Source organism: Miscanthus floridulus, chromosome 16 (genome assembly GCF_019320115.1).
Source record: "Miscanthus floridulus cultivar M001 chromosome 16, ASM1932011v1, whole genome shotgun sequence".
In the NCBI taxonomy this organism is placed as follows: domain Eukaryota; kingdom Viridiplantae; phylum Streptophyta; class Magnoliopsida; order Poales; family Poaceae; genus Miscanthus; species Miscanthus floridulus.
The window spans coordinates 48,628,662-48,644,758 of record NC_089595.1 but is presented as its reverse complement, the minus strand read 5'-3'; positions in this window follow the sequence as shown (position 1 = coordinate 48,644,758).

Here is a 16,097-nt window from a genome sequence, read left to right as displayed (position 1 = left end):
ACCAAGCGGGAACGCAAGCTGCTCGCCCGTGCTTGCTTGAACGTGGCCAACGCTGACAACCTCCTCGCTGATCCGTGACTCCCTCCATGGTCTCACCACGAAATCTCTTTCAGTAGAAAGGACCAATGGGCTACAATACCTGAGCCCGGATGTTTCCCCCTGGTCCTCGATCCTTGTATCAACAAGGTCTAGTTTGACAGAGTACTGATTGATGGCGGCAGCTCCATTGATATACTGTTCAAGAATAGTCTACCCACCCTAAAGATAGCTCAGTCTGATCTCAAGCCATACGAGGCATAGTTCTGGGGTGTTCTCCCCGGACAGAGCTCTACACCTCTCAGGCAGATCACGCTACCTGTGCAGTTTGGGACCCCAGACCACTTTCGCACCGACTACGTCAACTTTGTGGTCGCTGACTTCGACGGCACCTACCATGCTATTCTTGGTTGACCTTCGCTCACCAAGTTCATGGCCATACCTCATTACAGGTATCTGGTGCTCAAGATGCCTACCGAGAAAGGAGTTCTAACCCTCCGAGGCAACGTGTATGTAGCTTATACCTATGAGGACGATAGTTTTAAAATAGCAGAGGCTCACAACCTCTCTATTCGCATGGCTAAAACCATGCTCAACGCTAAGAAGACCTCGGCCGACCACCTAGAGATCCTAGAGCTCGAGGCTCCACGCAAGAACATCAAGTCCAAGGAGCACAAGGTGATCCAACTGGTCAACGGCGATCCCAGCAGAACGGCCCTTATTGGGGCCAACTTGGATCCCAAATAGGAAGACGCGCTCGTCAGGTTCCTGAGGAGCAATGTGGATGTGTTCACATGGAAACCTGCTGACATGCCCGGTGTACCTCGGAATTTGATCGAGCACTCCTTGAATGTCAACGGCAAGGCCAAACCTATCAAGCAGAAGCTATGATGGTTCGCTCGTGACAAAAAGGAGGTGATTAGGGTAGAAGTTACATGGCTTTTGGCAGCCGAATTTATCAAAGAAGTGTATCATCCAGAGTGGTTAGCTAACCCGGTTCTTGTATGCAAAAAGAATAATGAATGGAGAATGTGCGTTGATTACACTGATCTCAATAAATATTGCCCTAAGGACCCCTTCGGCTTACCTTGCATAGATGAGGTCGTAGATTCAACTGCCGGTTGCGAGCTCCTTTCCTTTCTCGATTGCTACTCTGGTTATCACCAGATCGCTCTCAAAAAGGATGACCAGATCAAGACGTCTTTTATCATGCCTTTCGGCGCCTACTGCTACATGACCATGTCGTTCGGGCTTAAGAACGCCGAAGCTACCTACCAACGCGCTATACAAGCCTGCCTCAAAGACGAGATAAAAGATGACCTCATCGAGGCTTATGTTGATGATATAGTCGTCAAAACCAAGGAAGCACATACCCTTGTTGACAACCTGGAACGCACCTTTGCAGCCCTTAACACATTTCAGTGGAAATTAAACCCAAAGAAGTGCATCTTTGGTGTTCCATCTGGCATACTACTTGGCAACGTCGTCAGTCACGATGGCATACGCCCTAACCCAGAGAAAGTCAAAGCTGTCTTGGACATGAAGCCACCCAAGAAGGTGAAGGATGTTCAGAAGCTCACCGGGTGCATGGCCGCCCTCAGCCGTTTCATATCAAGATTAGGCGAAAAAGGATTACCGTTCTTCAAACTACTCAAAGCATCCAAAAAATTTGAGTGGTCGGAGGATGCAGACGCTGCCTTTACATAGCTAAAATAATACCTTATGTCACCTCTGGTCCTTACTGCTCCAAGAGAAGATGAAACACTACTGCTTTACATTGTGGCTACTAATCGAGTAGTCTCCATGGCCATGGTGGTCGAGCGAGACGAGCCCGGCCATGTCTACAAGGTACAGTGACCAATCTATTTCATTAGTGAGGTACTCAATGAGTCCAAGACCAGGTACCCGCAGATTCAGAAGTTGATCTATGCCATACTGATAACATCCCGAAAGTTGAAACACTACTTTGACGGATATCATATGGTGGTCATGACTGAGTACCCTCTGCGAGACATCATTAGCAACAAGGATGCGAACGGGCGCATCGTCAAATGGGCAATGGAGCTCCCCTTTTCCTTAGAGTTTGCAAGCTGCACTACAATCAAGTCTTAGGCACTTGTCGATTTCATCGTCGAGTGGATAGACTTAAGCACGCCTGCCTCTACAGGAACCGACGAGTATTGGACAATGTACTTTGCTGGCTCTCTCAACATCGACGGTGTGGGAGTAGGAGTCCTTTTTATGTCACCATCCAAGGAGCAGCTCTGTTACATCCTCAGGATTTATTTCCCAACATCTAATAATGCCGCCGAGTACGAAGCATGCCTACATGGTTTGCGCATTGCGGTTGAGCTTGGCGTTAAACATCTCTACGTCTACAGAGACTCTACTCTAGTCATCAACTAACTCAACAAGGACTGGGACACAACCAGTGAGAAGATGGACGCATACTGCAAATTGATCAGAAAGCTGGAAGGTAGGTTCTATGGCATCGAGTACATACACGTGGTCCAGGACAAGAATCAAGCAGCGGATGCATTGTCAAAGTTAGGATCATCCCAAGCCAAAATCCCACATGGTGAATTCGTCCAAGACCTGCTCATGCCTTCCATCGAAGAGGAAGATTACACGGTAGACAAGCCTCCAGACTAGCAATTGGTGGCTATGGTTCCGATGTCGAGCACCATCGAGCCGCCTCCGACCACTCATGAGCCCGACAGGAGAATACCTTTCATCAAGTACCTAACAGATGGTAGTGGTTATACTGATCGGATAGAAAACGAGCGCCTGATACGTCGCAGTAAGCAGTATCTGCTCATCAATGGCAAGTTATGGCGCAAAAACGCAAAGGAGGAAATCTTGATGAAGTGTATAACCCAGGAAGAAGGCGAACATCTCCTAGACCAAATCCACTCTGGCTCCTACGGCAACCACGCGGCCTCAAGAACACTGGTCGGTAAGGCTTTCCGAGCAGGATTCTATTGGCCGTCAGCAGTAGCCGACGTAAAAAAGCTAGTCCGCCACTGTGAGGGTTGTCAGTTCTTCACCAAGAGAATCCACGTACCAGCACATGAGATCCAGATAATACTAGCCTCCTGGCCCTTCGCATGCTAGGGACTGGATATGATCAGGCCCTTCAAACCGGCTCCAGGGAAATTCACATGCGTCTTTATGCTGATCAACAAATTTTCTAAGTGGATAGAATACATGCCTTTGGTACAGGTATCCTTAGAGAAGGCTATCACATTCCTCGACCAGGTCATCCACCGTTTTGGCATACCCAACAGCATCATCATTGATCTGGGTACTCAGTCACCAAGAACGCTTTTTGGGACTTCTACGATGAAAGGAGCATAGTAGTAAAATACGTCTCGGTGGCGCACTCTAGAGCTAATGGACAAGTCGAGCGGGCAAATGGCATGATCTTGGACGCTTTGAAGAAGAGGATGTACAGAGAAAATGACAAAGCTCCCGAAAGATGGCTCAAAGAGTTACCAGCCGTGGTCTGGGGCCTCAGAACTCAGCCCAGTCGTAACACTGGTGTCTCACCATACTTTATGGTTTACGGCGCTGAGGCAGTCCTTCCAGTAGATATAGCTTTCAGATCAGCATGGGTAGAGAACTTCGACGAAGGAAGGGTCAATGAAGTATGGGACAGAAGTGAACAGCGCAGAAGAGAAACGGCTCGATTCTTGCGTACGTATGGCCAAATACCTTACTGTTTTGCGTAGGTACTACAACAAGAACGTTAAAGAGCGGTTCTTCATGGTTGGGGACCTAGTCCTGAAGTGGAAGACGAACTAGGCTGGTGTCCATAAACTCGCAATCCCATGGGAGGGTCCTTTCATGATCAAGGAGGTCACACGACCAATGTCTTATAGATTAGCTCACCTAGACGGTACTGACATACCAAACTCGTGGCACATCGACAAGCTTAGACGTTTCTATGCGTAACTACTGAGATATGTACCCCTCTTATACTTTCAATTTACTTCAATAAAGCTGTTATGATTTCTCCGACCACTCTAATGCGTCACTTTGAATTTTATGGTTATTCTAACTTAGCCAGTAAAAGCCAACCACCACTCCTTCTATGGTTTTCGGAGCAGGCCCTGTCTCTGGTTCCTCCCAACACGTGCATGAGATCCACTCTCTACGTTATGGGTGATCGGCAGGTCCCCCTTGGTTTGACTTGTCCGTGTCTACATGTGCACAGGTCACAAACCTCACACTCCGACCACATGCCAAACTAGGGCCGCACAAACTTTTCGGGATGATGTGTCGAGCAAAATGGTACAACTAAACAGAATGTTAACATGTTCTCACTTAGTTACACCAACATAAAGTTTCAAGCTTAAATATGTTTTATACAAAGCAAACAAGCTTATAATGATATACAGTTATGTTATTACAAGCTTGCCTGAAGAGGCTCAAGTTTACAATAACACAACTATGTCCTCCTTCTACAGCTCTAAGCCTATTACATTGGCTGGTCGGGGCGTGTGGCACTTATTGCTCGCCGCTTGCGATATCCTACTCGAGTCTTGGGGACTCTTGTGCTAGTCAAGCTAAAGGGGATGGCCCCGCCGATGCCTGGCTGGTCGAGACTGCAGGCTTCATTGGTTGGCTTGCAACTGATGGCATTTCCAGCTGACTTATCGATAGTGTACCCTGTACAGGTGCTGTCCCACCTCCACACAGGTTAATGTCGCCAATTATCTTTGACGACAAGTCTAGCTGGGCCATCCAAAGCTCCTCTGCCCTGTCTGGGTCTACCTCCTTCGGGTACCCAGCCTCCAGGCGCTTGAGATCGATCAGGGGGTAGTGGGCACGCACCATGCTTAGTACATGGGCACCCGTGTACTCACCCGCCTCCTTCACGAACTCTTGGAACCATCCCCACGCTTGTCTGCATCTCTCGACCAGTCCAAGCTAGGGCATCCTTGGCTCTTCCTCAGTGAGCGTTGGGTCAATAAGGTTGAGGACGGGCACAATGCCAGTTGCCACTTCTTAGCACCGGTTCTTCCATGTGTCCCGCTCCTTAGTGGCCTCGAGGCATCGTGCTTTCCAGCCATCACGCTCTTTGATAATGGCCTCTAGATGCCTCTTGGCATTGACTTTTAAAACTAAACAACGTACAAGACATCAAATGTTATGGCACGACAAGACAAGGCGGGCAACAGAATGAGAAAGGTGGTCTGGAATACTTACTTTTCAGTTCCTCCTTCATCTTGGTTGTGCGGTCCCGAAGTTTAGACTGGTCGTGTGCCAATTTCTTGTTGTCCTCCTTCAAGCGACCACACTCTGTGGTCACATGGCTATTCTCCTCTTGGAGGTGGGTCACTTCAGCTTCTAAACCTACATTATAGCTGTTACTACCAACAATGCAACAACACAAGTCCTGCACTTGCTATGATAAGATGAAAACTTACTTGTTTTCTCCCGCTCTTTGTTATTGAGCTGGCTGACCAGGTTTTGGTTCTGTGCCTCTTGCTCTGTCCTCTCCTAGTCGGTGGCTTTAAGTTGGCGGCGCAAGCGTTCCACCTTGGCCGCCAGTTCTTTATTGTTCACCGTGATCCCCTCAATCTGGTCGAAGCACCTCTTTTGGTACTTTGCGGTCTTCATCAAGTCCTGCATATAGACAAGCTAAGTCAGACAGTTCGACTACATAACAGGGTTAAGTGGTCAAACCAAACATACCTGGACTTCTGTCACCAGATGCTTTGCCACTTGTTCAACTTTTAGGGTCTCTTTGACCTCTGGGATTTCTTTGTGTATAACCCACTCATCATTCTGCCAGCGCGACACATATACATGTTGTCGCTTATCTTGGGGATGGCCCAGGACCTCTTCTACTTCGTCCTCTTCAGCCTCCTGTTCAGGGGGCGGCACTAGTCTAGAGTTTGTAGTCTCCGCGACCACCATGGCTTTCCCACGAGCCGTTGCATTGGCAAGAGTGCTCTAGGCCACCTTCGGCTACTGCTCCTCGGTTTGATCCGGTTCCCTTGGCGCCAAGGTATCCACCTCAGTAGGGTTTGTGCTCAGAGCACTTGTACTTTGCTCGACCGTCTTCTCAACCAGCTGCTCGGGGACTAACGTCTGGTCGCCCGTCTGCTGAGGCTCCAGTGGAATTTCTTCTTTAGGTTCCTCCACAACTAGCCGCTGAGCAGCTCTTTCCACCCGTACTAGCGAAGCCATGCCGCATCCAGCTAGCTGGTCGGGATTTTTAGTGGACGCCGACCTAATACACCAGGGAAAAGTTCAGAAGACAATAATATTCAATACAAATTATAAGCTTATATTAAAGTTATAGATACTTATAGCTTGGAGGCACGGAATGACGTGGTGAAGGAGCGTCTCTTTGATCGCGCCTGCTCCACATGCTCGGCGGGGTCCACCGGGTCTTTTCCGATGACCGGCACTAGCGCTGGGGTCTGATGCTCGACACTTCCCTCGCTTGTCCTCTATGGTGCAGTGGTCAGTGACGCGATCACTACTGGCACAGAGGAGCCACCCTGCTCTGTCGACCCCATTTGTCTCCTCCGCTTTCAAGGGACGAGCCGGAAGATGTCCGCATCCTCTGCTTCGTCGTTTGAAAGAGGGAAGATGGCTTGGCGCCGTTTGTTGGCAGCCGGCCGCTTGCCAGCAGTTCTGGTCGATGCATCCTCCACAACCTCGAGTGCCGCCTAGTGGACGTCTTCAGTCCTGGCGCTGGTCTGGGTGGCTGGGCCAGCAACTTGTGGCCAATCTATAGTAGGGGGCAGAGACACGAACACTACTGCCCGATCACGACTATTACTCTGAGAAACATAAAGGGGACAATAGTCAATTTCTTGTTAAAACATGATTCTACAAGTACAAGGAAGTACCATTTACCTTTGGGGGAGGTCAGGCCAGCTTGAAGGCATGATCGATGTCGTTTAGCCAGACATAATTGGGATCGGCCAGGTTGAATAGCTCTCTAATCCTGGCCTTGATTTCTATCTTATCAAGCGCCTCTTTCCTGGTCCTTGTTGGATCTACGCTTCCCTGGTACTCAAAGCTAGGATGTACCCTCTTCTGGCAGGGCTAGATCCTTCGGCTGATGAAGTTCCCGACCACGCTTGGGCCATCTAGCCTTCCCCATGGGATCATCCCGAGCAGTTCTGCGATCTGCTCCAAGTTCTCAGGCTTCTCTGACCAGCTGTTCTTCTTCTCTGGAATTAGCCCCACGTCGCACAGGGTGATTGTGTTCGGCTCTTCATGGATGTAGAACCATTTCTTGTACCACTCGTCCAGTGAGGTGTTCTAGGGGCAGTGCAAGTATTGGGCTTTCATACCGTCACGCAGATTTAGGTAGACGCCTCAGGCTATCTTTGAGCCACCACTCCCTTTCTTCCGTAGACAGAACAGGTGGCGAAAGAGGTCAAAATGGGGCTGGAAGCCACCATAGGCCTCGCAGAGATGGATGAAGGTGGAGACAAGAAGAATCGAGTTGGGATGCAGATTGCAAATCCCAATCTCGTAATACAAGCAGAGACCCTGAAGGAAAGGGTGCACTGGAACCCCAAAACCCCGCTTGAAGAAATCCTCAAAAACCACAATCTCACCTGGTTGTGGATCGGGAAAGCTTTCTCCTTCCGGCGCATGCCATCCCGCGAGTGCCTTGTTATGGAGCACTCCCATGGCGACAAGGTCTTCGATGGTCTGCTCATTGCTCCTCGACTTCCACCACTCCTTCGCCATGACTCCACCTTTCTTCTGGGCGTCTCTCTTCGCCATTAGTCTGTCCTTACTAAGGGGGTGGATGCGGTGGCGAGGGGATTGGTGATGATTTTCGGAGGAATAGGGTTCGGCAAGAGGAAGAAGAAGGTTGCGGCGGCAAATGACAATGGGGATCGGTAAAAGTAACTTACCAGATCTATATTATAAATAACAAAGAGCTCTGTCATTTTGTTCGCCCAAGATTCTTGGGAGACGTGCGCACGTGCCGTAGATGGTTGTTCACACAACCTCGAGATCTACGCCAATAAACGTGCCCCATCATTACCAGTGTACGCACCTCTTCGTTGATAGTGTAAGAGGGCCCACACTGACGCACCTCCATATAGGTGCCAAGCGACTGTTTGCCAGAAAAGAGCAAGAAGATAGAGTGACGTACTATACCCGTCTGCTTTTTTGACCAGACATATCAGACTGGGCTTGATAGAGAAAGGAGATAAATAAATACACCAAATAATATTACAAGCGGCGTTCGTATTTTCGCTGCATGTTTTGTGCTTAAAGATAGATCAGACTACTGCAATGCTCGGGGACTGCCCAGACCACTGCCGTGCTCGTGGACTGCCCAGACCACTACCGTGCTTAGGGATTGCTCCAATCACTGCCGTGCTCGGGGACTGCTCTGACAACTAATGTGCTCAGGGACTGTCCCGACCACTGCTCGGAGAATGGTTCTCCTCGGCTACATGTGATTTGTACTCACATATAGTTGAGAGACATTTATTTAGACCCTGGCACCACATGCCTGCATCACCTACTACTAGGCTCGGGGACTAAGTGGGCACACTTCACCTTGTGGTGAATGTGTTTTAATCGACCCCTGTGCTTTGAATGATTGTAAGGATTATTAATGTGCTCGGGGACTGTCCCGACCACTGCTCAGAGAATGGTTCTCCTTGGCTACATGTGATTTGTACTCACATACAGTTGAGAGACATTTATTTAGACCTTGCTACAAGGCTCATACCTCGCCTTCTAGCAAGCTTGGGGACTACGTCGGTACGATGCACCTGCCGGTGCATCTCGTTTTTGTTTGTACGACAATTGGGTTCTCAACTAAACTGGGAATTCTTTTTAGACCCTGGCACCACGTGCCTACGTCACCTACTACCAGGCTCGGGGACTAAGTGGGCACACTTCACCTTGCGGTGAATGTGTTTGTTTTTCGACCCCTACGCCTCTGACGTTCAAGGACGCTATGCTTCAAGACTGCTTACATTTCTTTTCAAAAATACAAGTGGGCACACTTCTCAAGACGGAAATCTTTTTCTTTTTTCTTAAGAGCACCATACATTCTTTGGACAACTTACTTCTCCAGTGATGACGGTGGTCAGAGATGTCAAGGACTCAAGCCTTACTTGTCGGAGAAGGTTAAAATGGCGTGTCGCAGCATAATACATGGTGCTCGGGGACTAGCTGTGGGGGTATTAACCCCTATACCCTTACGGCTAAGCTTGGGCCGGCCCGGATCGATGGGTCCGGTCCACCAAAAGAAGACATGCGGCCTAGCCAACCTGATTGGAGTCCCGCACAAGGAGTCAAGGCGGATTTGGCGATCAAGCAAGATCCTGGTCGGTTAGAATAGGAATCCTTATCCAGCCACATATGGCGATTATAACTGGCTAGGATTAGTTTCCAGATCTGTAACCCTGCCCCTCGGACTATATAAGGCAGGTAGGGGATCCCTCTAAAAAACATCTCTCATTGACATACAGCAAAACAAATCAGACGCAGGACGTAGGTATTACGCCTTCTGGGCGGCTGAACCTGGATAAAACCTCGTGTCTGTCTTGAATCACCGTCTTGTTTGTGGCTTACGCATCTATCTGCCGACAATCTACTACCTTGGGCATACCCCTAGGTAGACTGCCGACCATATTTCGTCGATAACTGTACTCGACCGAATGCTGGATCCTCAAGGTCCGGTCAGTATTGACCGGACGCGTCCTGTCGTACATTTCCTTCTCTAGAACCTTACTGGAGTCGACCAGACGCTGCCTCTCAGTGTCCGGTCACTTGACCACTCCAGCGTCCGATCGCACCGAACGCAATCACCTTGATCAAATGTACTGACCGGACCCTACGGCCAACGTCCGGTCGCACCGGAGCCAGCGCCCGGTCAGCATTTGACCCTCCATTCACTTCCAACTCTCGAACATATGTGAATGAAGTTTGCTCCATAGGATCATAGGGCTGTTGTGGAGCTACCTAGTGCTAGTTTTAACAAGTGTGCACCACACCTAACTCACTAGACTCATCTAGGTCAAGCTACCCATCCATACCCCCTTAATAGTATGGCCAAAGGAAAAACAAAGTCCTAAACTACTCTAAGTGTCACTCCAACTCTAATCGACACTTAGAACTAGTCATCCTTAACCTTGTCATCCATCCTTTGAAAACTAAAACAATTTCCATCGTAGGGGCATGACCACCTTGATTGCCCAATCGATCTCCATTACCATGACCTAACTTAATTTCCTCTGCAAAACACACGTTAGTCATAGTAATCTTGTATTGTCATTAATCACCGAAACCCAACAAGGGGCCTAGATGCTTTCAATCTCCCCCTTTTTTGTGATTGATGATAATACCACCTCGAGTATGTAAAAGAGTGAGGTTTTTTGTTATGCTTGGTTCATAACAAAAGAGTTAGGCAAACTTATATGAGCCAAGCCAACACGATGTACTCAAAAGATATGAAATAAGCATGAGTACAAGTAATAAAGCTCATTTGCATCGGAGTATAAACACAGAAGCAAAGCAAATGAGCATAACACAAGTGATATGACATTCCAATGAATACAAAGTAGAGAGCACACATGTCATGTATCACAATCACGTAGATATCACTATCACATATATATAATAATATGCATGAAAGTAACACACGAATGCATAATAGTACTAGTGTATCACACAAATAAAACTCCAAATGTATATAATAGTCTAATAAAAGATAACTAGTTCCCCCTAAAAGTCGCTCCCCCTGAGTCTACATACTCGAACCCTCTCCCCCTTTGGCGTCAAACACCAAAACCTAAGGGTCAGTCGGTGGGGCTACAGCGGATGAGCCAGGCGCTGAGGTACGAGGAGCAAGATGAAACTAGGCGCCATCATCATCTAACCCTAAGCTCTATACTGACTAACCCTTTGTGGCTAGAAGTGTCACTGAAACAGTCTGGGTCTGAGCTGGGGTAGGTGTGGCCTGTGACGCTATTGGTACGTCTATTATAGGATCTGAAGAGGCGATAGACGAAGGGAGCCTATGAGTAGTCATGGCGACAGGGGCTGCTATAGAAGGACCGGCGGTATGCATATGTGGTGGTGTAGGCATGCCTGTCAACTCACTGAAGGATGCTCCAAGACTCCTGGAGACTGACATGTCAGGCACAAATAGTGAGGATGACTGATCCGATGAGAAGCCCGTATGATATGGTGTGAACTGCGGGGCTACTACTGGTGAGGACAACCACTAGGACACCTGAACTGTGGGAGAAGCAAACGGAGCTAGAGGCTGTCCCTGACTCTGAAGCCCACTAGGCTGTACTACTAGAGTCATCGAAGTGGTGGTAGGCTAAGCAAGCTAGGGTGAAGGCTGTGGCAGTGGAGCCCCAAGTGCTGTTACTACATGCTACATAAATCCCATAAGCTGCTGCTGCATGAGTAACTATTGCTGATGCATCTGCTACTGTTGCTGCTGGAGGATCTGCTGCTATCGCTAGAACTCATCCTGACGAGCCTGAAACTATGCAAAGTTGACAGCTATCTCCTGAGCCTGTCGAGCCTAATCCTACTGCATCCGCTTAAGAATAGCAATCAAGGTGGGGTCTGTCTATGGTGTAGGTGGAGCTGGGCTAGAACTACTGGCCTCTGCATCATGTCTGCGTGGAGGCATATGAGGAATCGATAGATAGTCATCATCCGAACTATCACTAGACTCTGTCACCTCCTGCTGTGCCTCAAGCTGCTCCTCCTCAATAGCAGTTATGCCTCTGATAATCTTGTTCTGCTGAGCTACTAAATCTAGAACATCTGGACGATGGCTAGGCTGAGTAGGTGCCTGTGGTGTGCTGTGCCTGACCCTCTATGCCATGTTATAAGCTAGAAACTCTATGGTGGCACCTTTGTACTCGGCAACCATCTCTAGGATCCTAACCTGCATAGACTTGAGCATCAGGAATGTGATCCAATATGCATATGGAAGCTGTCTGCGACCCTTGAAGCCCTCAGCTATAGTATCCTCCATCTCTGATAGAAGGAGGTCCCAAATGTCAAACACGGTCTGCTGCATTAGGGCATTGAGGAGCCAGAGCTATAGGCGAGTCAGACCCTCTCTGTATCCCAACCTGGGAAGTAGTGTCCTCCTGATGATAGCCTCTAGCACTCGAGCTATAGGAGTAAGGTCACTGGGGTTCCTCCTCGACCCCTCACCAAAGGGCTCCTTGAAGCAATGTCGCACAAGATCAGTAGGGGGCACCAACCCTCCATGAGGACGCCTAGGAGGCTCCTGTTATCCATAACATACCACATGTAACCTAACAGGCTGCTCCTATAGCCTCAGTATCTCCCTGGCCCTAAAACTCATCACCCTGTAGTCTCTACCTCTGAATGTAAAGTGTATGAAGTTATGTTGTGGGTCAACGTAGAGCGAAGCATAAAACTGCCGAACTCAAGATGGTACATACAGTCTAGTCCGGCCAATCAGATCTGTCAGCCCCGGCAAATATGATAAGTAGGGGTGGATATGCTCTCTGGCTGCTGCCACAATAGCCTCAATACTATAGACTCTCTGAGATCTGAACACTGCCCCACTGTTGAGATAAGCATTGTAGAAATCCTCCTACAGTGGCGTGTAGAAACCCTCTGCTGCTCTCTCATCCCTCCTCGGAGGAAACCACACCTCAAACTCTACAAATCTTAGCTGCCAAACCTACCTAGCCATGGTGACCCTCAAGTCAAGATGCACCACTAGAGGTGGACCCTGCGGTCTAGGTGGTGGACGTGATCCCCTCCACTGTGTCGGTAGCCTCGGTGAGACTGGAACATGGGTACGGCCAGAGTGGCGTAGCTGGGGTGCCTGCTCGGTCTCCTTAGCCTCCTCGACCTGCTGGCCCTCCTGAGTCTCCTGAGCTAGTTGAAGCTCTACTGGTGGGGGCTGCTGCTGTGGCTCCTGCTGGGACCCCCCCTGAGGCTGAGGCTCCTCAATAGCCAGACGACGTCCGGCCATCATAACAATCCCAGGTGGACCACCATGACGACGCTCAGCCTCCTCAACTGCTACCCTCTATGCTGGTGTAAGCTGTTGATCTACAATGACAACACCACTGTGAGCACCTCCTCTCTCGGCATGCTCTGTGGACTCAGTGACTACTGCTGCTCTCGCTGTCTCTGCATCGGGGTACTTGCGCTTCTTATATGTAACCTACTTCATCGCCTTGCCTTTGGTTCCTGCGAGCAAGCGAGGCGGGGGCCTCCGATCATCATCTCCTGGACCACCACCAATGTTTTTGGTGCGAGCCATCTGATCTAACAAGAGAAAAACTACCACTGACAAGACCAACTGTCCACTGACACTCTCGAGGCTTGGCCTCGATCCGTACTCGCAAGCTTAGCTCTGAGTTGACTGTCAACTGCCACTAACACCTCAACGACACCGACTCGTTGCACGACGGAATAGATGGATATATGAGTAAATATGATATATCTAAAAGATACGAAACCCTATGAGAGCAAGCAATGTAGGTACGAAATAGAAATGACTGGCTCGCTACCTGACGAACCGGCTATCTGATGAAAAAGAAAAGGAGCGACGTCACGTGGGGAACCTTCGGAACTGGCTAGGGTTAGGGTTTGCGAAGCACTTCGATGAATCGGCGGCCCTGGATGATTTGAAATCAATGCATCAAAATCTTTCTAGGTCATAGGCAAAACACATTGGTTGCTAGGATATGGCCTTACCAGTGAACGCTGCAAGAGCTTTGCAGTGACTCGGCGGCAAGGGAGCACGGCAAACGCACAAGAAGTGGACGGCGGTGGAGGGCTTGGTGGCGCTCGGTGCTCGGGAGCAGACGGTGGCATGCGCGGGTGGCTGGGGAACAGTCGGCGGCCCTAGATGCATAGGCATGGCTGCGGCATCACGCGGTTGCGGTGGCGCACGGTCACGCTTGCTGGCGGCAGGAGATAGCGGCTACGGGGCTCGGCGGCTATGGCGCGGCAAGCTAGAGCAGCAAGCTGGCGCGGCTAGCTGGCGAGGCGAGCTGCGGCAGCATCAGTGGCTAGGGCATGGGCTAGGCAGTGGCAGAATAGATCAACATAGCTATATGGCTCATGATTAAATAGGTCCCCCGACGCGACAAGAAAGGAAACCAAAAAAGAGTCCTAAAGCCGCACGAGATCTACTGACCGGACGCTCTGGTGGTAGCAACCGGACGCTACCACCCAGCGCCTGGTCGATTCTAGAGAGGTACAAATCCTCTAGAATCGTGACCGGATGCGTCTGGTGGTCCATGACCGGACATAGGCAGGGTCCGGTCAGTTGCCTTCAATGCCATGTAGATCGACCGGATGCTGGAACCCTTCCTGACCAGACGCACAAACGCAGAGTCCGGTCACTCCTTCAGCTTCTATTCACCTCCTGTGAACTGACCGGACGCTGGACTGTAGAGTCCGGTGTAGCGTCCGGTCCCTCTTTTCAATGTCCCTTCAGGCTGCATGTTCCCAATCAAGTCCCAACATGAATAAGATCCAAATAAACACCAATTGGGATTGATGTGAGTGACCTCTCTCAAACCCTCATATTTTTCAAAATATTTTGCCTTAGGCTATAATTCTTTTTAAGAAAATAGGCAATAAGAGGGCAAATGGAACAAAACAACAAAACAACATCCATGCATATGCAATACTTTGTAAGTAAATCTAGTTGTTTGTCAAGTTTGATCCAAGGTTAAGCTTCTTCACACGCTTTTTGATGGTTATCTTAACCATGTTAGACAAGCCCTATATGCATTGCCAAAAAATAAACATATTGTATATTACAATGAATGCAAGGGACAACACAAGCTTAATTTTTAGTGAAGTTGCTAAAGTCAAGCACATTGAGCTCATTCCGCAATCTACAAAATGTAGCCTCATCTAGCGGTTTAGTGAAGATATCCGCTAATTGATCTTCGGTTCTTACACCTTCTAGTGATATATCATTTTTAGCAACATGATCTCTTAGAAAGTGATGGTGGATATCTATGTGCTTGGTGCGAGAGAGTTGAACCGGATTATTTGCAAGTTTTACCGCACTTTCATTGCCACACAAAAGAGGTACCTTTTCTAGAACTACACCATAGTCTAGTAAAATTTGTTTCATGTATAAAATTTGTGCACAACAAGCACCCGCGGCAATATATTCCGCTTCGGCGGTGGACAAAGCCACACTATTTTGTTTTTTGGAGGACCAAGACATAAGTGATCTACCAAGCAAATGGCACCCTCTAGATGTGCTCTTTCTATCAACTTTGCATCCGGCGTAATCCAAATCAGAATAGCCAATTAATTCAAATATAGCTCCTTTAGGATACCAAAGGCCAATGCTTGGTGTGTGCTTAAGATACCTAAGGATTCTTTTTACAGCAATTAAATGTGTTTCCTTAGGATTAGCTTGAAATCTAGCACACATACACACACACACTAAACATGATGTCGGGCCTAGATGCGGTTAAATATAACAAGCTACCAATCATAGAATGGTAGAGAGTTTGATCAACCGGGTTACCTCCCTCATCTAGGCCGAGATGTCCATTGGTAGGCATTGGTGTCTTGATTGGCTTACATTCATCCATCTTGAATCTCTTGAGAAGATCTTTTGTGTATTTCTCTTGAGAGATGAAGATGCCTTCTTTCATTTGCTTGACTTGAAAACCAAGAAAGAATGTAAGCTCACCAATCATGGACATCTCGAACTCCTTCGACATCAATTCACCAAATTCTTTGCATGAGTCTTCATTTGATGATCCAAAGATGATATCATCAACATATACTTGACAAATGAAGATATGCCCATCAAGCTTCTTGGTGAATAGTGTGGTGTCGACCTTCCTAATGGTGAAGCCCTTCTCAATGAGGAAGTCCCAAAGGCGCTCATACCAAGCTCTTGGAGCTTGCTTAAGCCCATATAGTGCCTTGGACAACCTATAAACATGATTAGGATATCTAGGGTCTTCAAACCCAGGAGGTTGATCAACATAGACTAGTTCATTAATAAAGCCATTTAAAATGCACTTTTCACATCTATTTGATATAGTTTCATTTCA